The sequence below is a fragment of the Ixodes scapularis genome, unplaced genomic scaffold, assembly GCF_016920785.2.
Source record: "Ixodes scapularis isolate PalLabHiFi unplaced genomic scaffold, ASM1692078v2 PGA_scaffold0__279_contigs__length_252992795, whole genome shotgun sequence".
NCBI lineage: Eukaryota > Metazoa > Arthropoda > Arachnida > Ixodida > Ixodidae > Ixodes > Ixodes scapularis.
The window spans coordinates 19823031-19847605 of NW_024609835.1; the positions used below are offsets into that span (position 1 = coordinate 19823031).

The 24575-nt window shown below is 43.2% G+C and overlaps 1 long non-coding RNA gene across 1 annotated transcript; it reads left to right on the top strand.

The window, feature by feature from the left end:
• The first annotated feature begins 349 nt into the window (after window positions 1-349).
• On the top strand, window positions 350-13066 carry LOC8041331. The gene is made up of 4 exons (XR_003916761.3): window positions 350-447; window positions 1117-1254; window positions 9561-9672; window positions 12869-13066. It is a non-coding gene; the product is annotated as an uncharacterized LOC8041331 (long non-coding RNA).
• Window positions 13067-24575: the final 11509 nt, after the last annotated feature.

Consider the following 24575-nt stretch of genomic DNA (forward strand, 5'->3'; position numbering starts at 1 on the left):
CATCCTCACGGGTGAATGTGGTACAGGCTCGGACACATTGAGCACCCTGTTTCCTTCACGGACGTAATGAGCAGAGGAAACAATTGGTTCTTTTGCTTTATTTCTAGACTGTCTTTTTCTTCTACCGTGTCACCCCCCCCCCCCCCCCCCCCCCCCCATGGCTGCCTGTGCGCTTTCTGCATCCGAAATTGCGTGGCCGCTGAATCCCGGGGCGGTGTTGTCGAGGGCGGACGTCCAGACACGCGTAGCTCATTCTCGCGAAGAGAACCGCCCACTCCGAGTGAAACAGCTCCTCCCTTTTTCATCATCAATGGACCCCGTGATCCCGCTGAACCGTTCCGCGGCTTATAAAAGGACTGGGCCGGAGCTGGAGCTCTGCAACCCTGACGGAAGTACTGCGCTTATCCACACGGACTGAATTTCATCGAACCACCTGACAATTTTAAGGTGAGTAAGGCATGTCGAGCTCCCATTCTGCAATCATTGGCGTAGAAACTACCGTAAATGGTTTAACGGGATACCCTATCTTTGTGCCTACTGCGATTACACTACTATAAAAATGAGCACATCGTCCTTGTTACACAATAATTGTAATACAGGTGAGGCGAATTTAGAGTTCAACGTTTTAATATGACTAGGAATGGACCAATCGTTTCTGGTCTTCGATACGAGTATAGACGCCACGATTTTGTGTAATCGTGGATAGAAGGAAAAAGGCACCTTGAGTAGAAAAAGGACCTGAACCAATACCTTGTACCTGCCGTACTTTGTTTAGTCGTTTTTCATGGAAGCAGTGGGAATAACCCCTAACTTCATGGGAAGACGTTCGTCCTGGCAAAGCTGAGTTGCCCCACTATACAGTGCTATCTAAATAAAGCTAACACACTTACCCTCCATAAAACTAAAAATCACGACTGTCTCCCATGGTTGTCATGAACTGCCTGAAACAAGATAATTTGTCCACGATAGGAATTCACTCAAAAGTAAATGGTATAAAAAAAAAAACTGCTTACGTCGGTAGAAATAGTACCACAAGTTCACTCTTTGCCGTTCGCGGTTTCATTGTGTAGAAAATATTGTGGTTCTGCTAAAGAAGTGTACTTTCTTGTCCCTCAGAAGTCCGCAAAATGAATTCCTGGAAAGCCTTCTTTATGTTTGGCACGCTTTTGGTGATGGCGGTCATGATGAACATGGCATGCGCAGCCTACAGGAAGCCACCTTTCAACGGCAGCATATTCGGCAAGAGGTCCAGGGGTGAGCAGTCTATATAGTTGTGTTATTTTCTTATAGTTGGCTCAACTAGGTGACTAAACGTAAGTCTGCACTTAAAAAAAAAAAGGGTTTAGCCTTAGCCCCTTGTCATATAAACGACACCACAAGACTTCAGTTCGACGTACTGATGTCGAACTGACGGCGCCAACGTTTACAAGAGGGTTGTTGACGGTGCGATGTAACATATTAAACAACTAAAGTACGCATCAAAGACTACAGATAACAAACTCTGAAGCTCTGCAGTAGGGCCACGACAACGCCGATTACGTTGTTTATCGTCAGTCACACTTACATTAGCTATTTTAATAAGTTGCACAACTCGGTTATCAGGCCGCTCGTGAAAGTTGGTAGCGTCGGTTTAACGTCGGTGCGCAATACGTCTAACTGAAGTTTTGGGGTGTCGTATATGTGACAAGGGGCGGAAGGTCTCCACCCTTTTTTTTAGTGTGCATTAGCTTGTAGCAGGTGTAGTTATCCTATTGAACGAGATATTGACGGTAAGTCTAAAATGTTGAATCGAAAGAAGATGGCTAATTTTTAATCATATTTTTTACAATCCTTTCTTACTCCAAGCGAAAGTGAGAACACGGATTCAGGAAATAAAACATAAAAAAACAAGCGTCTTGCTCAAAGCATTTCTGGCAGAGGGATAGGCTTTGAAATTGCTAACTCCGCTCCAGAGCGCCGACCGTATAGGCACAACCTCAGCCTTTGTTAAAGCCACAACATCCGGAGAGAGGTACAGAAGATGTTCCACTTAAAGCGAGAGTACCTTTTAATATCAGAATGAAGAAAATGAATCAAAATAATGTAATTGTGACTTATAACTTCAATATCTAATCACGAATCATGCCTGCTGTATCCAGAATATTTCAGCATTTGTGCCTTCATTGGGTTATTCAAGCGCCTACTAAGACTGACAAATAACTATTCCTTTAAACCGCGTAGATCAAATTAACACTAAGATTTTGGTGGTGTTTATAAATAATAAAACATCTGACTCCTCTCATGCAGCTAAGCTGTCGTGTTAAATTAATAATGAAGTAGGTGATAAAAAGATTTGGTCTGTTTGCCGTAACCTCTGCCGCAAGTTCGGTAGATATCCAGTTCCACACGGGAGCTGTTTGTTCGTATCGACGAACCCTACAGCATGTAGATTGTGTTCTCGTTCTGCGGTCGATTGTTTCACTGTGTCCTTTTCCACGTGAACAACTCCTTAGTCGACGTAGGAAGCTTAAGTGAAATTTGGTTACATAGGAAGCCAAAAACATAGACTGTGAAAAACATTGAAAGGTTATATTTCAAAAGCTATTGGTGAGATTTGAGTGAGACGTAACTTTGTAATAGATGTACTCTACCTTGGGGTTAAGCATCAAAGTTCATAGTTAGCTGGGTTCAAGGGACAAAAATAAAAGGTCGCTTGCGTTTTGTGCATGGACTCAACGTATACAAAACATTTATAGGGGGAGCGTACGTTCTTTCGTTGTACGTTCCCTTACAAGAAGGGCAGGGTTGATCGGTCAAAGACGCATTATACTTTAGGAAAATGGTCAAACTCTTCTCTCCTTTATATTAGGGCCGAGATAGGGACGAGAGGTTTTGTCAATACACTTATGGGCAGCAGGGAGTAAAAGGGTGTCGTTCACAAGGATCTTTATCAGTTTAATGCAGTTTCAAGTTGATTTGCTAATTTTGACAGATAATTATCTTGAAGTATCTCAAGATTTAGGAGAGTCATCGTGACAACTTTTATACCTTTTTCTGTTTTTTCTTGTAAGATGCCATTTTTTCCTCTTAACTGATGTTTAATGTCATAAATAGTCTCTGGAGCTGGTAAGGTTGTCATGCCATTGCGAACTCACATTCTACAAATTTTTATTTTTGGGCCTAACCTTACATTTTCGGTTCGTTTATTGTAGAATTTATATTCGTTTCTATAACTTGTGTGTATCAGGTAGCACACACACAGGAAAAAATCCGTCGTATATAACGAAGATCTAGGGCTACAAATAAACGTTGACGTCGTAAGAAGTTGACCGTGCGTGAGCATGAGCCGTCGAATGATCCCCTTCTACGCTGTATTTAAACATAAAAAAACAATCTCTGTTTATTCAAGAGTGACTACTTCACTTAAGTGATTTAAATTCGCATTGGGGGGGGGGGGGGCAACTATATAGGGAGATGCCAAACATTTGTAGTATATACGTAACCCTTGATGAATGAAACAGAATACATACTCAATGGGCTCTCAAAACTTTGAAGATGATTCACTTGTGTAGTATCTCCCAATATATAAAAATTTGAATCAGGCAGCAAACATGTGACAGACGAAGAGATCGTAAATCAAATCCTCAACAACACGTGTTGAATAAACTTGTTTTTTGTTTTCGATTAGAGAAATGATAAAGTGACCTTCTAATAGACACGCATAAATACTTTAGTAAAGGTACCATATTAAGTTCGCGAAGAAACTCGTTTATGTATAAAGAAATCAATTGGTCTGAGCTGAAGATAAAAACATATAACTAAAAAACACGACTTCCCAGGTAGCACAGTTCGTTGGGCCAAATTATGATGTTAGTATGGGAGCGTAAAGCACTAGAAAAAAAAACACGAAGAAGCCGAGGCAGTCACAACTTGACCTTTTTTGCCGGAGTCTGAGCACCTTGGTCCCAGTTTCCGGAACAAGTACCAAAGTTAAGCCTCACTGCAGGTAGTTTGGTCATCATCTGGAATGTTTAGGTCTAAATCGCCAAAACAAGAGTTATTCTTCACTTCCTGTTGTTCAGTTTCCAAACATTCCATGCTGCAGCTTTGGGTCTAAATTTCCAAACAAGTGCGATATCACGGGTGTAGGAAGCTTCTGCATGTGACATTACGGTATCAAAGGTGAAGCCAGAAGTGTGGAGCGACACGCCCCCAACGACGACCAAAACCAGAGCTGTTTTAATCATCGTTGGGGTTGTGTCCTTCCACACTTCTGCCCATCTCTGATGGTGTCATGTCACCCCCAGAAGCTTCCTACCTCCATATATTATGGGTTGCAAGGTGGAGGTATGACTATTTCAGTCACGAAAGTAGGAAGCTTCTGGTGGCGACATGACGCCATCAAAGGTGAAGCCAGAAGTGTGGAGCGACACGCCCTAACGATGGCCAAAACCACAGCTGTTTTGGTCATCGTTGCGGACATGTCCCTCCACACTTCTGGCTTTACCTCTGATGGCGTCATGTCGCCCCCAAACGCTTCCTACCTCCATGTATTATGGACTAGAAGGTGAAGGTGTAACTATTTCAGTCATGAAGGTAGGAAGCTTCTGGTGGCGAAATGACTCCATCAAAGGTGAAGCCAGAAGTGTGGAGGGTCACGTCCGCAACAATGACCAAAACAGCTGTGGTTCTGGCCATCGTTGGGGGAGTAACGCTCCCCACTTGTGGCTTCACCTCTGAGGGCGTCATGTCACCCCCGGAAGATTCCTTTCTCCATGCGCCAAATTTAGGCTTCAGTGCTGGTTTTTAGGCTTGTACGTGGCATCTTTGGCTAAACTCTGGCATTTTGGCAATTATGTGGCGAACGAGAAAAAAGCGATTGAAGCACATCAAAATATGTACTTTGACGCTGACTAACGCCTTGGAGTGAAATCGTATAAAACTCGTGTTACGCCCTTGAATTGCCAAGCTTATGCAAAGTTAGGCGTTTCTTAGGCGTGCTACCTGCTTTTGCGCGGATATTAAAATATATATTTTTTTATTCGTAGACCATAGATAAGGATACTTCTATCAATGTAATGCTACGATAAATAAAACTGCAGTTGGGCAAATCCTTAGATTCGAAAAGCGCGAAAAAAAAATAAAGGACAACTGGAAGAATTTGTCGAAATGATACGCTACTGTCAAGTGAATTTTTATTTAAAAAATTTACATATAAAAATCCCCATGCGGAGCATGCGCTCACATTCAAACGACTCGCAAGTTGAATTCATATTTCTTATGGGATAAAAGGGGAGACAATATGCTGATACATGCTTTATAGCCCTTCACGCTGATCTTAAGAGCCTCGAAGTTTTGTCGATCCGGTTTTGTTTTATTCCTTTCCAATATTTGCGTTCGTCTAGCTCAAGAGAAGATAGGCAGATGGGCACAATTTTTTGGGAAGGCATAAAACAAAAACAAAAAAAAAAAGAAACCTTCGAGGGTTTTGAAATCAGGATGAATGGCGAAAAATTATGTATCAGCACATCTTAAATTCTTTTATAAACAAAAAATGAATTAATCTCGCGAGAAGTTGGATTGTGAGCGAATGGTTCGCTTGGGAGAGTGTATATGCTCGTATTTTCCGAATAAAACTTCAGTTGACAGTAGAGCATAGTTTTGCGCAATTCTATCCTTTTCTCAAATTTCTTTGGCGCTTTTCTAATGTAATACTTTTATTTCGTTCACGTTATACGTCGTTCAGCGCCTCCATAACATTAACGTCAAAATAATAACAAAATAACAAAACTTCGGGAAGAGAAATTAAAGGCGCCATTTTTCATTTTATTCACAAAGAAAACGGGTGGAACGGGGAAAAAACGGGGAACAACTTTGCTTCGGTTTGTTGCTAGTTCGCCCGTTTTTGAACATTTCCGCTGCTCTTGTAAGCGATAACCCCGTTATCGCAAGAGCCTTCGCAGTAGTTTCCTGTTTGCACTTGGGTGCACGACCCCGTCTCTGATCACCGAGTTGGTCAACTACTACATTCGCAGGTCTTGGACTTCAACAATACGTCTCGGTAGAGTTGCTAAAACTTAATACCTTCCATTTGGCTCAGCCTCTGAATATGCAACGCTGAAGCAAAGCAAATTATTGTGTGTATGTTTATACAGCCGGAAGTTAGTCTGCCTTAGTGGGCGTCTGGTGTCTCAGCTGTAGATGAGCAATTTAGCCAGTGTGGTAGGACCGCTAACCTGGGGCCTTTAACGTGCATCACGCAGTAGTGATACACGACCGCACGCCGGTACGATGCTCATCCAGATCGAAACAGGCAGGGGCGGGGATTGAACCCGTTTAACGCTGAAAAGATATGTTCTTCTTGGGAGAGCAGTACATTTGAAACATTTGAATGACGGCCGGTTAGGTTGTCCCTCCTTTCACGTTAAATGTGTCATAGGCTTCCATGACCTGTTCTCCCACTACATACAGCAGCAACAAGATCGTCTGTTTGTTCTTTCTTTTACAGGTCGGTTTTGTTGATATCATAATTTTCAGACGTTGTTTTAAACGTCTCAATATTTAACGATATTTCCTGAAAAGTGGTGCTGGACCAATGCTTTTCGACCCGAATTTCAGAGACGGTTATCGTAATAATGCAGCACCATACGCTCGAAGTAATTTATTTTAAATCATTCAAGAGAAACTCGTGCAAATAAGGTGTGTTTGTGGACAACTTCAAAGCCTCTGGCTACACTAACGGTACTTATTGGTTGTAAAAACTAAAACGATACGGCCTTTGTGGGAACTGTTTTGTTCCTTATAATTCCATCTTGAATGTCACCATCGACATGTAATGATTGATGGTTATGAATTCAAACTCAAATCTATTTTTGGTAGCCTATTACAAGAAAGTATACCCTTCTATGTAACTTTTATAGCATTTATGTTACAAATGTTAATAGTGAAACAAGCTTTGGGATATACTCTGATGATATGTTTGTTTCTAAGCAGCCGCAACCCCTCAGAACCCATGTGCAAAGGTTGTACGTGGCTTTTCGAAGGGCATGCTTGCAGCGCCGCCAACATTTTATTCATAAATGCTACAAAAACAAGTTATTTTGTTCCTTCCAAAATAGTCAATCTTAGGCACAAATTTATTATAAAAATTTGATCAACTAATTTAGAACTTGTCTGCGTAATAAAAAGTCTTTCTGTACTCATCCAGTAACGTATATTCTGAACCAACACCGTTTGGAACGGTGATGCAGAGGCGGTATCGGTTAAGTTACCAACGCAGTTAACATTCTGTGGTTATACGTGGCGCTTCTTCTTACAACCAAAAAAGTAAAGTTAATTTATGATTAGGTTCTTGTGTTTTTGTGGTTTTTTCCTTCGAAATTATGAATGTACTTTTATTTTCGGAGTTTATTTCTTCAGACAGATTCAGTGTATTTCCCTGTCAGCTTTTGGTATCAAACTAGAAATCTGTGTGTATATGTGCACATGTTAGAGAAAGGAGCACAATGGAATTAGATTCCCTAACTGCTAGTAAATGTAGTCGTGTCTGAATACTTGGAAAACTTCCCCGCAAAGATAAGAAAAAAAATAATGAAATAAGAGATGTGGTTTCCGAAGAAGGGAAGCAGCTTAGCGAACCGTTAAATGGGGGCAGTGTCGCGTGTCAACACAAAAAAAAAAAGTTATAGATAGATATGTTCTCTCTCTGAAGCTTGGGGATCTTTTTTCAAATACAAGGGCAGCTCTTAATTAGGGGTTTTCGGTTTGCCCCGATTTCGATTAAACACGGACCCTTACTTAAAACTCTGCGCTATCGCCAGATTAATGCTACTGTGCATTTGTTGGCGTCACAACATTGCGCAGAGTTGGTTTTCTGTTGACACGTTTTTGTCTAGACAGCCGGTATTAAATCGCAGTAGGAGATAACGCGCTTATATAGCAAGGGGTATTTGTCAAGAACGAAGCGGCAAAGGAAATTACCGTACACTCTCGGGAGTTCCTGCAACTATACTGGATATCAACGTACTCGCAATACTTGTCTTTGACTTTTTCATCAGTTTAGCCGACGAAAGACCGCAAGAACCACGCTCGAACGGTCGTCAAGTGTCAGTGATGAAAGATCGTTCGTTTCTTTTGCCATTCTGACTGCATGGACACTTGCGAACTCAACCGAGTGAAGACCAAGGATGGGTGCGGCAAGTGCAAGCCAGTGAAATCTACACTCAGGAACTTCAGAGAGCATACACGTTCGCCAATCGCCGGGTCAAAAGGCGCTGGTAGACATCGGTGTTCAAGAGCGAGTTCAACCAATCGCGACTGATAGAACGTACCGTGGAGAATGCCTTCTCGCACAAAACTAGACGGCGACTCGACCAGCTGCATACAAATGGCATGATATAGTTTGATATAGTCTGGCACTCTCTTTCTCTCTCTCTCTCTCTCTCATCCCTCCGCTCTATAGAGGCGCCGTGGAAGGAAAGGTGTGTGTCTATTCTCAGGTGGGAGTTAGGCGGGTTCTGAATACGCGGTTGCGTTCCGAAACCGCCATGTTTTGGACCCCTTCGCACACCGTTTTACTTTCAGTCCGACTGCAGACGGCGCAACGAACCGTATCCCAGACCCAGTCAACCGGTTTCTTAACAGCATTCTGTCTGGTGGTCCCTCCAGTTTTTTTGAAAACGAAGATTTGATTTGGGTTGATTTCGTGGAGCCAATCAGGCCGCACCAAAAGTGCATCTTGGCGGCGCTCACTGTCTTTGTGTGTTTGCTATGAACGACTAAATCAATCACGCGGGGTGATTGCGTTGAGATCTTGGGCTTTTATGTGTGTGTGTGTGACTGCTTTCGCCCGATATCCAAAAAAACATGAAGACAGCAAGGACCGTGAAGATGCACTTTTGGCGCTGCGTGATGGGCTGAATCAAATTGTAGCATCGGCTGCGGCCGCACTTAGATTAAAACGGAGTAAGAGTCATGGTGTATCCACCTTGTGTTTGCAGCTGCCAAAGAGCGTTCAGCAACAACGATTTCAACAGGACGTCACAGTGGTGGCCTTCCTGGTATTAAGATGAATAAAAAATACTTATCCGAACATTCTTATATACACGTTTTAAAGTGTGTGCGTGTGTCTGTGTAATTTGAGAAAATTAATTCGCGGCGTTAGAGAGCAAGCTTAGCTCACAAAATCTAATTCTCTACGAATATAGGCATAAATGTTCATAGTTTACTGCACGTCACGTCAAGAGAGAGCCTAAGTTTATTACCCCCAAAATATTTGTATAGTGGTTCATGAGAAGTCAGAAGGCTGCAGCGGATACTTCGCAGGAAGGTTTAGTACAGTACTTGCTTATTAAGCTGCATCTATCATTCTCCGAGGAAGCTAGCTCTTGCAGTGAAACGTCGACTACCAGACATATGCTTCAAGAGGTTGGTATCGCAAGATGTTCCTATCAGCATGACTACTTTGGTGATTTGATTCTAACGTGTTTTTTTGAGGACATTACTTTGGCAGCGACTGAAGTGTCAAGAGGGCCTTTAGCATTAATATGTTGGATTTTCTTTTTGGGGGTGTCTTTTTTTAGCAGACCTGAACAACGCAGATGTGAAATACGCAATGTGTGAAGCTGTCTGGGATACGTGTACGCAGTGGTTTCCCATCACCCAGGATGGCGCGCAGTAGCGACAAATAAAGACGTACGTATTCTTATACAATCCTCCCTTTTTACATATGGTATGTCAAGGAGCTCCTGCATGTTTACTAACACGTGATGCGTTCGGAGACCCAATAATTGTAGTTTTTAGTCTGCTGAGCCAACGCAAAAGATGTTCTCTATCATATTCCGTTTGGCCATGCGGTATCGGTGGCAAAACCTTTGGGACCTCTTTGTTACTGAGATGTTATGACCACAGGGGTGCCGTTCGGTTCTCCGATTTCATCCGTTGAACTGTGATGTCGCTGCTCTGTTGCAGGTTGCCCTCCAGTTTGACTTTTCACGAAACTTTAGCGATCATCCCAGATACCACATTAAGTGGGGCCTACGTTGGCCTCACGTGGGAAAAGTGGGCTTCGGCAGCCCCTGCAATACCCCATACATCAACTTGGGGCCCCGCGGACCCCAAGTTGATGCCCAATTCGAACTTCCTGTGCAATACTGCCGCGGATTCGCCTTTGTTATGCGAGGGCAAAGTTAGCGTAGTTTTGGGCATACATAATGACAAATACACAGCGCAAAAGGACTAAAAGAGAAGAGACACACCAGATAGTTTTGGGCAAAGCGAGGGCATGCGACATGGGCTTTCGGCGCGGTACTCCCGTGGATCCCACTTTGGCTACGCGTGTCTAACTTAAGCTACCCGCGCAATGGCCCCGTCGGTCCTACCTCGGCCCTGCAGGGACAGAGGTAGCACTGAGGTCGGCTCCAGGAGAGCACCGCGTGGGAATGCACAACTGGGCAGGCTGTTTGCGTTTATATGGTATCTGAAATGTTACTAACAAGTGCACCAATGTATAGGCTTTGGCTGTTTTTGGGCACTCAAAATAAACAAACAAAGAAACAAACAAACAAACGAACAAACAAACAATGCCCCGCGAGTCCAGCCTCGGCTATGAAGGGGCAGAGTTAGCAAGAGGTGGGCTCCACGAGGGTAACGTGTGGGCATGCTCAACTGGAACTTTATGTGCGATTTCCAAAATTACACAAATTTCCGCTCATATACTAAGATTATTTTGTGCGCGTTCTGGAAATTTAACATAGAGAATCGGTTTAATTTGATGCTAAATTACCGAGGATTTTAATAAAAGGCGTGAGAGCAAAATGTTGGGTTTTCAAAGCTTTATTCCTAACTTACTATTCGGCGTGTATCTAGAGAAAGCCATTTTAGATTGTTGGCGACCTAGCGATCCACAAACTTAGACCAGGTTACCCGCATGTTAAATTGTCTCCCGAGATTTCCACTGCGAGGTGGCGAAGCGCAAACGGTCACGTGAGCGGCGCTCCGCCGCTTATGGAAGACCCCGTGCATACTTCTGCGCCGGCCTTTTATCAGTGACGGAGCGACGCTCGCGTGGCCGAATACTCTTCGCCACCTCGCGGTAGAAATAATGACAGGCGATTTAACACGCGGAAAACCTGTTCGAAGACCGTGGATCACCAGTTTGCCCCTAAGGTTGGGTGGGATAGTTTACTAAGTATATTGAGCTTGAAATTGAATTCTAAACATGCTTATTGAAATGCCGTTATCTGTTCTCAAATGTGGTTCCTGTAGCAGACTCAAACTGGTTATGAATCTCAATCACCTGAGTAACGAAAAAAGAGAAAAAAAATTAAAATACGCAGAGCTTTGTTTCATTTTCTACACTCTAAGAAGTGCCTTCGCGTCCACTTACCCGCAAAGCACTCGAAGAGCCCATCTCTGAGATCTACAAAATCAGCTCGGCGATTGATGAGACAGAACATCCGTTTAGACTTAAAAATGAAGTCTGCGCTGTGGCATTGCGCAATGCCACAGCACGCCACTTGCAGTGCCTAATGCCACAGCGCAGACTTAATTCTGAAGTTTAAACAGATCTTCCGCGTCATCATACGCTGAGCGGCTTTCGTAGATCACAGAGATAGGCCTTTCGAGTGTTTTGCGGGTAAGTAGACGCGCAGGCATTTCTTGGAGTGCAGACTTGAAATGCCCAATTTTCGGTTGTATTGCTCGCGACGTTCTATACATTTTTCAAAGTATAGAAATTTACGTAATGATTAAAATGATGATACCTTCTCAGTAGGCCCAAGAGGAAAGTGAGGCATGCTCAAATTAGGATGAGTTGCAATACCCCGCATCTTAAGAGAATGATGAAATTACTCCGAACAGATAGATGCTCCTTGAGGGACCTCATGTTTGCTGCCCACGTAGGCCCAATGCGGGTCCCATGAGGGAAACCTTTGTGGGCTGTGCACCTAAGCCTCTTGTGGACCCCACGAGGCCCACAGGCCTCGTGGGGCCCACAGGAGGCAGCGGCAGCCAACATGGCCCCACGAGGCCCACAGGCCTCGTCGGCCCATGTGGGCTGCCACTGTAGAACGACCCACTGTGGGTCCCACGAAGGGAGCCAACCTGGGCAGTCCAAGTATGCCCCCTGAGGGCCCCCCGAGGCAGCCCAGATGGACTGTCCACGTGGGCCCCAGTGGGGCCCGACTTGCAAAACCTACGTGGGACCCACGTCGGCCCCCTTTCAAAATCTAGTTGTCGTTACATGTGATGTGTCGGGACGCTGCGGCGACAGTGACTTTCGCGTACTCTTGTACGTTTTGACGAAACATTTAAGACCAACCTCCGGGATCGCGACATCCGATAGCATCACACGCCTGCCCTTGCTACGTAATTTATTCCCACTGCGGGACCACTTTTTCTTTATAGAAGGTGTAGGATGCTAAGCACACTGGAGCAAAATGCGCTTTAGGCACCATAGTGGAACTGACTAAAGCAGCTTCCGCCCTGCTTACTATAGAAGAAACCATTTTTGGCCAATCTTGTGCAGGGAGATATAATACGGAGAACTTTTGGGCGAGAAGAAAGAATAAATGTTGTGGCATGGGGATTGAATTGTTCGAATAATCTTTTATTTTTCCATGTCTCAGGATTTAGATTACGATTTATACTAACCAGCTGGCTTGCATACTTTCGCTTGCTGAACAATCTTGCTTTTTTTATAGTTTGCTTGCTGTGCACTTCTTTAGGTTGTGCTCGGAGCACTGATATGGCTGATATTGCAACTGCTTCGCAGTGCAGTATCGCTGAAAGAGCTTGGGAAGGTATAACCAGACTAAATTGAATAAACGAGCCTCAGTAGCAACCTAAAAGCCCGAAAACGGTACTGCTAAACGCACGTTTCTTTTTCCAGGAAATAGGGCCACATGTTTGGCGTAGAACCATCTCCACTCTTCCCTGACTCCCAGTAGACTCCCTGGAGACGATCGCTCTGTGGCCTCGTGAACCCGCACAGTTCTTCTTGAGAAGCAAGACTTCTCCCTGGAGGCACCTCCATGTCAACAAAACTAGTTAGAATGTAGAGCCAAGGAAATAAAGAAAAAAGCATTTAGTGTGCCTCAGGCTCGTATATTTCAGCTTAGGTGGGCCGCCAATTCTTCCAGATTGAAAATCGATTAAAAAGGCGTGGGTCTAATTTTATGGCAAATTCACGCGTTCAGTTTGAGAATAGAGAGTGAAAGCCATATATGGCGATTTGTGCGAGTAATGGTAGTTAGGGGCCTTTTTAATAGATTGTATACGTCAACAGAAAATACATGCAGTTTATTTGCTGGGTTTTACGCTTAGTTTACATTGAGGGCATTAATTAGTTAATAAGGGGCTAATATAGCAGAAAATTATTGGTCACAGGCTTCAAATACGCGTTTACATTGCCAGACTGCAATTTTATTTCCTTCGATAATCCTCTAATTTTGTACTAAGGGGTAACTCAAGCACTAAGGGTTATTACAAAAGAACTATTGTAACTATCTTAGCTTTTACTACGAACAAAACCGTAGTATGATTTCTTCATAAATACTACAGAAATTCGAATCCTGCTTACAAATTTATATCTCAAGTTCAAATCACAGTCGAGAAACAGTGTTCCTCATCAGACAAGCGACAACATTTGGGCACCGACATAGTTTTTTGTTTCAATGTATCAACAAGTCTGTTTTAAACACTTTTATTTTTGAACTGAAACCTCAGGGTCAGTAAACGAAACTGCGGATGTCCTTGTCGTTATAAATTTGCGCTCAGGCACCCGAGGAAACAAAATGGTTATTTCGAAAACTGACACTGAAATCAGACCCATTCGCAAAACACCCACTGCAGACAGCGGTAGTTCTTTGATCGGATTATTATCCCGACGGCGACAATACAGTATTTTAGGGGGGACTTAGAATCCTAGTGAAAAAAGTCATTTGTATGAGAAATTTCTTGTGTCCAATAAACACATATCAATCATACAAGATATATAAGAACATAAAAGAATTATACACGAACTATATAAGAACTATATAAGATATCTAAGAACCATATATGACACTTGTAAGAAACTATTCACTAGTCTCTTATAAGGTGCATGTATGTTCTTATATATCTGATATAGTCCTTATATAGTTCTTATTTGGTTTTCATATTGTTCTTCTATGTTCTAATATATCTTGTATGATTCATTTGCGTTTATTGGACAACAAATTTCTCATAGAAATGAGAATTTTCAATAGGGAAATTTGCTTTAAAAAAATAAAGAAGCCGGGAAATTTACACTAAAGTGGTTTGTGCAGGTGAGTGTTACGGGAAGGGGGACATAAAATAGAAGGCTAATAGTGGCTATGAGTCGGACAATGAATTAAACCTTGTTAAATAACTGTTCATTTCGTCAAGATACACATATGGTTTAAATTGGAAATTTTCTGAGCGTCAGTGAAAACCACTACGCAAGTAAATTATAGAAAAATTGGAGGCACGTGCGAAGCGCGGTGGTCGGCTAAAGATACCGCTCGTACAACGGGCGTAATGGTGAAAGTGCAGGAACAATGATGATTAAAATCTGAAAAACCTCGTGGGCACGTTTTCGCAACATTTATAGTTTCGCGTCTGTTGGACTAATGGCCATTCTTGTACACTTACCAAAAAGAAAATTGTTCGATTACAATTACAAATATTCTGGTTAAAATATATTGAACTATATCACTCGTATACTTAACAAAAAAAAGTGATTGGCCATTACTTCAAGGATGTAACAGTTTGTTCCCCGATTACTTAAGATCCTCAAAATGCCACATTTTTCTGGCAGTTTAGAAACAGGCCCTGTCTATTATTGGATTATGATCACCGGATAACAACTACTATTATTTTCCTTACTCTACCCTTTTGGTAGACCATTCCCCTGTCAGAGGCTTGGTTAGGGAAACTTCATGGTAGAAAACTAGTGAACATTAAGGGCGCCATTTTTGGAAAAGGGAAGGGAAACACGTCTTTGTATACCAACTTGGGGGCGGAAGATAAGTCACAACGGACGAAGGAACGATGTTCCGGGAGCACAATCTAGGTCACAGTAGATGAAGGGAGCAAACACGATCTAGCTTCGTCGCTCGGAAGAAAGTTTGCACTCGCGTGTGACAGGCCCCAGCAACTGTACGCCAAAGTTGTGCCTATCTCAAATACTCTACTCGAGATACTCTATTTCAAATACTTTTTGAAGTATCTTGGTATCTTGCAAATACTTTTGATCGAGAGTATTTAATACTCTATTTTAAACACATTTCTCAGTATCTTGGTATCTTGCAAATACTTTTGATCGAGAGTATTCAATACTCTCTTTTAAACACATTTCTCAGTATCTTGGTATCTTGCAAATACTTTTGATCGAGAGTATTTAATACTCTATTTTAAACACATTTCTCAGTATCTTGTACTCATTATCTCAAATACATTTTTGACATTCCGCCATCTTCCGAGTTTTTTGGTGTGAAGTGGAGTGGGCGTAACGCGAGCAAACGTGAACATTCTTTCGAGCAACCAAGTCCTATTCCTAGCACCGATTACCTACGGGGACATTTGTTGAAGAACCCCTTTGGTTGAACTCGTAAGAAAAACATTGCTTTTTTGCCAATTGTGACTCATATTTCAGCCCAAAGTTCGTACAATGAAGGTTTTTCCCCGCGCCTCCCCAAAGGCGCTTTTTGTTTCCAAGAGTTTCCCCCACAAAAACCTCAAACAAAAGGGGTGGTTTTAAGGAAGTTAGGATTCAACGCCGCACGGAGACCGGGAAACGACCTACGACAACAATGCAGACTTGAGCTTCAAGAAAACAAATAAAAAAATTAGAAGAGGACCGAAGAAAAATTTTTTTTTTGTTTTGCTTGTATATTTGATCCCCCTACCGCAAAACGTCTGGGCTTCCTTCTGTTTATTTTCTTTTTTCGTCTGTCCATCGCTTAATTCTCTCGTGAACAATGTCTGTAAGCGAACATTGATAAGCGGAGAACAAGACAGGAAACGAACTAAAAGCTGGATGACCTCTCAAAATCCCAACAAAGCTCCCCCAACGCTGAGTGCCTTTCTGAACGCAACCAACTTGTAGAAGGTGCGACCATTGCCGATAGCTTTTATGTGGGTTCTCTTTGTTATTCATTCACTCATATCCGTAATCCCAAGTTCGTTTGTAGTGAACTCCTCATATAGGGAATATGGATTGTAGTTAACCGATGCGTCTAGGGTCCGTCACGAGCCAACGATCGATAAAAACTGGCCAGACGTCAGGACAACTCGATTGTTACCGAGCTGTCCTTTCGTACAGCTCGGTAACAATCGCTTCAATCTTTGTTGTGCGCAAGATTTAGATCGGGTAACGTGGACATTTTGTTGCAATTTTTTTTAGGATTGTTGTTTCTATTTAATCATAAGGTTGGAAACCGAGAGGGCTTGAAAATAGTAATGGCTACAAGTAATTGTACTACTTCTAAACGTAATCAAATCACTTTTGCAAAAACTATCTAATAAAAGTAACCACATGAATACAAAATTACTGGTAATTGTAATCGATTGCAAGTAATTTATATACTTGAATTGAGTACCGTTCATGTCTGTCGGAGATTACGACTGCACTTCCCACGCGGCTCAAATCTTTGAAAAAAATTTTAGTGAGTGGTTTTCAACGATGCTTAGAAAGTTTACGATTGGTAGCATATCTTTATCTTCAAGAATTAGAAAGTTAATTAACGAGTTATAGGTAATTAACCGAAACATTGTGGCGCTTATCCCCCTATAGTATGTCCCCAGATCGCACAACTCCCCCCCAATGACCGCTTAATGTAGCCTTTCACGGTTTTTCAATACAAATTTCTAAAACCAAAGAAACACTAAACCTAGAGAAATTGTTTTTTTTCCTAGCTGGTTAGGACATGCATGTCTCATAAGGACGGGTAGTCGAGAAAAAAAATTGTCTAATATCTAGGCTACAATAGGAACACTTCGATTACTGGGCGAAACCGAAATTGCACCCCCTGCGGAATCATGACGATGACGTTTGTCTCCACGCAGTGTGCACACCGAGGTCAGCGACCTCAGAGCGCACATCAGTTGGGTGCAAACGCTATCATCATGATCCCACAGGGGTGAAATTTTGGATTCGCCCTCAAATAAAAAAAAATCGTATTGGAGGGTAAATATCGGGCAATCAGAGTTTTTTTTTCCGACGAACATTCATTTGAGACATGCCTGTCCTAAACAGACAAAATTCTTTTTTTCAAAAGTCAGCGTTTAGAAGCAGACAAAAAAACGCCCTTTGTGTTTTACACGAGACATTTCATCTTAAAAGGGTTTCAACATCAGCGCTCTGTCTGTTTGCATCTACAAGTTCTTCGTCCGTCTTCGCGCTGGTTTTTAATTTGAGAATGCAGAACCGACTCGCCCGAGTTTTAACGATACTAGAAGAGGGTCTTCGTCAGCTGCAAGTTTGGTGGTGGAGTATTTTGTTCGAAACCAGCGCCACCGTCACCGGCAGCATAACTGAGGAGCGATTGCGGCGCCAGCAGATAAAAACGCCAAACACCGAATGGCACGAACAAACTAGGCCACGCCCAATGTTTCTAAAGCTGTGAGCGGCTGCACGCTCTGAGACGTACTTAAATATGTATAGTTTGCCTCACCTTAAATCCTACCGGAGCCGATGCAACGACGCGACGGAGCCAATGAAGCAGCGCCAAAAGTTCATCGTCACGTCGCTTATCGTCTTTATTTGTCAGCTTGTCAGCTCGCAAAAGGTATAAAGAATGGGCTTTTAAACATGCAGCGTCCCTCGTGACAGGCGGTGGTTTCGTGATCGTACCAAAAATTTACTTGGAGTCAAAGCCCTCATAGCTATTGATTCTGTTTTTCAAAGCCACACTGACATCTCATTAATCAAGATAAATTGTGAATCGAAGAGAATGCCAAGCGCTAGAACTAAAACAGCCTTTCCAACGTTCAACCCCAGTAGAAACCAAAGCCCGGAATTGCTCTACGGCGCAAAAAGACGGAAAGTAGATTGCCCCTTGCGAGTTATCTTTTCTGAAAAGGGAACGTTGCAAAATTCTTTCACCCTTAACTTTGCGAGAAAGGGTAAATTTTCTAACTGCCGACGACCAGTTCTTACTGAAAGATTAAAAAAAAGTTCGCATGCTGTGAAAGTGTTTCGGTTAGTTGATGAGTTTTTAATCTTCATAGATTGAAATAACATGAATTTTCGCAGCATAGTGACTAACGTACTCTCCACTTTGAGAAAGAGCTTAAAACCTTCAGAGTTAAGCCATGAGCTTCCTGCAGAAGATTCTTTAAGATTTTGGACCTCCGTCTATTTTCTCTGTCCCATCAAGTTTGTTTGACATACGAACTAGAGAAAAGAAACCATTCGTTCAACCCCGGTTAGTGTATTCGAAGTTAGTTAAATTATGCAGATATCAGCTATTTCTCAGAAACGCTATCACTAAGTCCTGCCAGTAATAGGCTAAATATAACTTTGATAAACAAATCTCTAGGTTCCGACCAGGGAGATACCCTGATTCTGTGCTAACCTCAGTCACTGAGATCCATCTAGAATTAAGGAAACAGAGTGAAGGAACCATTCACCGAATAAAAGATCAGAACAAAAGAACTGTAGTTATTCCTTACATCCACTAGGTATCAAGTGGTCTTAAGAGGATTGGAAACCGGATAAACTTAACGGTATCCTTCTAAGCACCTTACACGCTTCCTAGCTTCTAGAAAAAAGTCCATCCGTCCTCATATGAAAAGCAAACTGCACAAAAAAACCATAATGCCCATATTATTAGAAAAAGTACTTTATTCTTTGGCGCTCCTCATTGGCAAACAGTAAATCGGCCAAACAGGAAGATGTATAAATCACAGAGTAAGAGAACATAAATATAACATCAACAGAGTCATATCCGGAAATTTAGATGTGCATTACGGTACTATGGATGCACAGCTGACTTAGAAAAATATAAACTAATTGCCAGAAGCGGTGATCAGATCACGAGAGAAATTATTGAAGCAGAAAAATTCGCGCTACACGGATGGAATCGCGTCACCTTCTCTTCACTAACGTTATCAGGGAAGGAATATTTAGCAGGACATTTTTTGAGAGGATTTATTTTTTTCACGTGCTTGTATGTATGTATCTATATCTGTTTATAAAGATCTATGTACTGATCTAGCGCACGTACTAGTTCCTCCCAATTCACTCTAAAAAAGCCTGCGCGTCCACTTACCCGCAAAACACTCGAAAAGCCAATCTCTGCGATGTGCGAAATCAGCTCAGCTAATGATGAGGCGGAACATCCGTTTAGACCTAAAAATGAAATCTGTGCTGTGGCATTACGTAATGCAAAGCGCAATGCTTGCATTGCGTAAGGCCACAGCGGAGGCCTAATTTTTAGGTCTAAACAGATGCTCCGCCTCATCATACGCTGAGCTGATTTCGTAGATCACAGAGATAGGCCCATCGAGTGTTTCGCGGGTAAGTAGACGCGCAGGCATTTCTAAGAGCGGGGTATTGTCACGAATGACGAGGTGACGAAACAAAGGAATAATTGAGAAAACTGAAACGTTTAATGCGGCGAACTTGTGCCCAAAACAAAAAGGGTAACAGAAGATAACAGCAGAGCGTCGCGGGCGTCGAAGTCGGCGTAGCAGCAGAGTTGAACGCTGGGGCGATACTGATTGCGGCTTGCCACGCGAAGCATCCTAGAACGTTCGGCGCGTAGAACATTCGGAGCCCGATCAGACGAGAAGGTTCTCCAACTCACGGGAACGCAACGCTGAAAGAATAAATAAAAAAAAAACGTTCCGCTCGCTGAAATTGAACCCAGACATTCCGCGTGACAGTCAAGCGGGGCCACCATTGGGCCACGCACGCGATCGCTCGGCGATGCGCGTGGCAGTACAGAGAAACAAGAACGAATGAGTTATAACGCTTGTTGCAAGTTCGTTCGTCTTTTGTGTCTCTCTTGTGTCCCTTGTTTCTTGTTAATTATTTTTATACAGCATGAAACTCCAACTCCACCAAGCCTCTATAACGACGAACTATAGATGTGCGCAATATTTTAGTGGCATGTTGACCATGGGGGGCAGCCGTCAGCACCATAACTAAAGCGTTCGTAAAAAAAAAATGAAACTATTGAATATTTATATTGTTATTCTTATGAGAACAAAATATAGCATTTCTAATGCCAAATAAAATTTGAGTGGTTTACGCGCCAAACCAACAAATGGCATCTGGCACACCCCACCGGAGAAGTTAGGATTAATTTTGACCATATGGGGATGTTATGATGTCCAGCCGAAATCTCGGTTACTCGGCACTTTCTCTGCAATGAGCCTGCGAAGATTTTCTTCACCTTAAATCTTACCGCCTCAGGCGTTCCTCAACGGGCGATTCGGAAACCGGAGCTTTACCTTGGTGCCAGAGAGGCCTATCCATTTCTAATGCCAGAACTGGACCGACTTGCACCTACGCACAAAAAAAAAAACCGTGTTTCTTGGTCGTAGCGCCTTTCCCCCTTTGTCACGCCTTAGCTCTCTCACCAGCACCTCTCGTAGGCAAAAAAAGACAAAGTGTCCAGTTTCAGGCGTGACTTAAAGAAGGTCACCGCGGAGCCCAGACTGGACGCGAGTGTTGCGTCAGTGTTAGGCCGAGGCTCGTGTCCAATCAGAGAGACGCACGAGCCCCAGTCGAACGCTGATGTAGAACTCTTGTTGGCCATCTTTCGGTGATGCCAAAAATCTAGCGCTGCGGTTCGTAATCTTGGAGGCGTGGCTTTCACGGAACAGGTGTCTGTATCACTCCGCTAAAATCTGGACCTGAAATATTCTTTTTTTTTTTAATAAAAGAAAAAAAGAGGTTATCTGTCTTCATCGTCCACGTTTCTTATGCGAGTGTGGGTGACGTCGAAAGTGTCTGGGTGACGCATCGAAAGTGTATGGGTGACACAGAATTGATAGTAACTATCAAAACGGGGTGCTACCTGAGGTATGGGAGCCATTTGTGGGTGCAAATGTGCCAAATTAATTGGCAGTGACTATTTTTACGTCCACCCCCAAAATACTTCAAGCGTTATTTTGACGTACGTCACTTCCGCAAAACCTCAAAATACTGGCTTTATTACTTCCACGTCCGCCGCCAGTGCAGGCCTTGGCAGCCGTCGCAGTCGTCGCGGTGGTACTGGTAGCGTCCGACGTGTTCGCCGTTTCGTGGTTTCGTGCATTCGCCAGTTTCGTTCTTTTAGTTTCTGATGTCGGTCGGTGCTGTGTTGATGTGTTGACGGAGCCATGTGTCGCTGTGTCTCGTGGTCGTGACGTCTCGCTTTGTATCTGGCTCTTGCCCTGTTTTTAACTGGGTTTCATGAGTATGTTGTTTAGTATAGATTTCGTTTTTTGTTGTGTATTACCAGCGTGTTAACCAGAAAACGATCGGAATGTTAAATTAAATGATGTAAATGCAACCATTGCCTCCTTTATTTTCCTTGACCGGCGCGAATTAACCAACAAAGAAGGTTCTGACGCACCGAACGAAGAGTTCTCAGATTGCAGTCTGAGACGTGGTTGTGCGAGATACAGGCATTTTCCGCCAGCAAATGTCGTCAATCACCTACAAATTTGATGGCACGACATTCAGATCCTTTGTCTCTATCAACCACGTAAAATAAATTATGAAAAGCAAGGTTACAGCATCCAGTAATCTTTAGCACAACCAAGCAAACATTACGTGCGGCCTGACAGCTGATGTTGTACATCGAGAAAGGTTTTTGCATTCCCCATGACATAAAAGCTTATAAAAACTGCAGTCGACTGCACAACATTTGGTTACTGAAAATGCGTGTGGAACTGCAACGCCACATGCAAGCAAGATCATATTATGACAAACGCCACTATCAATCGCTTTCCAATCCGGACCCCAAAACTCCAGAGTTCAAAGTTTGAAATGTCAAAATATTGAGAGAAAAAATATTTTGACGATGTACATGAAGATTATGTTCAAATATGTTCACGTTTTTATAAAGTTGCGTCACATGCGTCAAAATGGTACACGGACCGTTCTTCTCAAAACAATTCGTAAGCGGGCAACTCGTACCAGAGCTATTCGTCACATAGGGTGATTTTTCATAGGGTCATTTTTCACCGGGACAACTCGTCGAAACACCGGAGATAACGTTTGAAGACCCTGTTGCCGGCGTACTACTTATTTTAGCGTTCGGTCGCTTTTGTTCCTCAGCTTCTAGTAGCGTCCTCTTTTGAAAGTTTAGACTTTTGTTTCTTTTTCGGTTGGTACACATTTTAGTTCACCTTGGAACCATAGAATACACAACTTTCAGGATCGCGACACAGCTACTGCGCATACGCAGCACGGAAATAACCTAACTCGTCCACGTGCGCGATACAGACTACGTATGCGCGGCGCAGACTGCACATGCGCAACCAAAACGTTTTACGTAACACCACACAATTGCTTAGCAATTTGCCATTATTATTTTTTCATTAGTGACTAGGGACTTTTTAAGATTCTGGTCGACAAAACATAATTAATCAGTGTGTATTAGAAAGTAGTAAAAGTCTGATTTTTGTGTAGAAAAAAAAAAGAAAGGGGTGGTTGGCAATTGCACTCACTTGGAAGAACTATGATCGGTAAACCTCATAGGTGCTGCAAATAAAATAAATATCTGTTATTAGTTTGACGAATTGCCATAGTGACCAACTGCCCCATGACGAATTGTCCTATGTGACGAATAGCCCTGCTAGCAGTTGACGTGCGACGAGTTTTCATTCGACGAACGGTCCTAGAGCCCGTAAAAATAATAGTTCCAATTATTTATCACATGCACGTTGAAATAGTCACAGCCAAAATTAATTTTAAGCGAACGACGCGGTTCTCTGCCTTGAGGATATTCACTAACGCGCGTTTACTTCGAAATCCATTGGCGGTGATTAACCCAAATGATTCAGGAAAAAGAAAACACAAACAAAAGCCAAGCAAATCGAAGACAGCTCCTTTCGTAATGCAAAATAAATAGTTTAAAAAAGTATTACCACATAAAAAAGAAATAGGTCACACCGAGAAAGGACACAGAAGACGAGGTGTCTAAAACCAGTAACGCGTTCGACACTTGTCTCAGATCACGGTACCTTAGATGCAGGTGTGTTTTGCAAAGAATGCGTCAGCTTAATTTCTATAGTAAGTTGAAACTCAAGAAGGTAGGGCGAGGGCAAGACGGGCCGGGGAGGAGGGAGCAGACGGAGCGCTAAAGAGAGAAGGAGGTTTCCCCTTTCCTTCTCCAGCGTTCCGTCTGCTTCCTCCTACTCGGCCCGTCTTACCCACGCCCTGCCTTGTTGAGTTGAAACCAGACTTGGACGTAGTTCAACTACTCTACTCAAACTACTGTAGTTTAACTACTTTTCCGAGTAACTTGGTAACTTTCAATTACAACTTTATTTGGGTAATTAGTAGTTTACTTTAACTACGTTTTTCAGGTAACTTCTACTCAAATTACTAACAACTTTCGAAACCTAATCCCCCCTTTTTTTTTCTCATCGCAAAAGTTTGAGCGCAGAAATAAATAAGACGCTGGCAGATTCAGTGGTATTCACGAACAAGGGGCCCCCTCACATTCCGTTCCCATGTTCAGCAGCCGTAGAAACTGCATCACAGGCGTCCTTGGGCCAAGGTGGCGACGAGCAGCCAAAACATAACGCCGGCGCGCACGAACGCAGAGAGCCTTTGTCGGGTATATTGACCTAATCCGGTAATGCCCGCAGGCGCCGCGCCTCTAGCTGCAACCGTGAAAGACGGGGACACTCCGAGGGTTGTTGTTCTTTTCATGTTGTGTGCCTTTAGTGAGTTCTGAGTCAAGTGGTAGGTTCCACGGTAGACGCCACTGGAATGACCTCGAAGCTGGGCGCCTGTTCCCATGGTCGCCTCGTCGTCAGTGCACACTCCCTTGCAAAGCCGGACTCCTCCGCGCGAAAACGTAGACACGGATAATCCGTTCATGGGAGCACGTTCCCGCATTCAGCTGCAACTGTACGAGCGCCGATGCTTGTTCACGTAATCCTTCGCGTTCTTCCGACCTTCCACGCCAGGGAGACCTCCTCCTTGTTAAAAACGTTTTCTTGTCAGGCGTGTCATGCGCGTCAGGATACCGTAGTCGCCGGGGAGGATTTCGAGTCACTTTTGGGAGATCCTTTTGTTAGACCCAACGTCAAAAGCAAAAAGCAATTTTTTTTTTTTTCAGTGGCGTAGCTATAACATTACAACGAGACGTGCAGTCGTCCGGATGATCTCATCGTCATGGCACGAGACTTGATTCCTTGACGGTCAGGTGCACTCGCTCGGCGAAATCTTCGAACGTCGTGGGAATAAAGAGGGGCCAGTCATAACATTCTCAACTTGCCGAAGAAAAATAAAATAAAAAGGAGAGTTTGTTATAAAAGACCCTCAGCCGAGGCAAGCCTTACATGTTTCGCCATGGACACCAAAGATGCCGACACTCGCTTACCCAACCCTGCACAGCCTGCTTCTGAAATTGAACGCTGCCTTT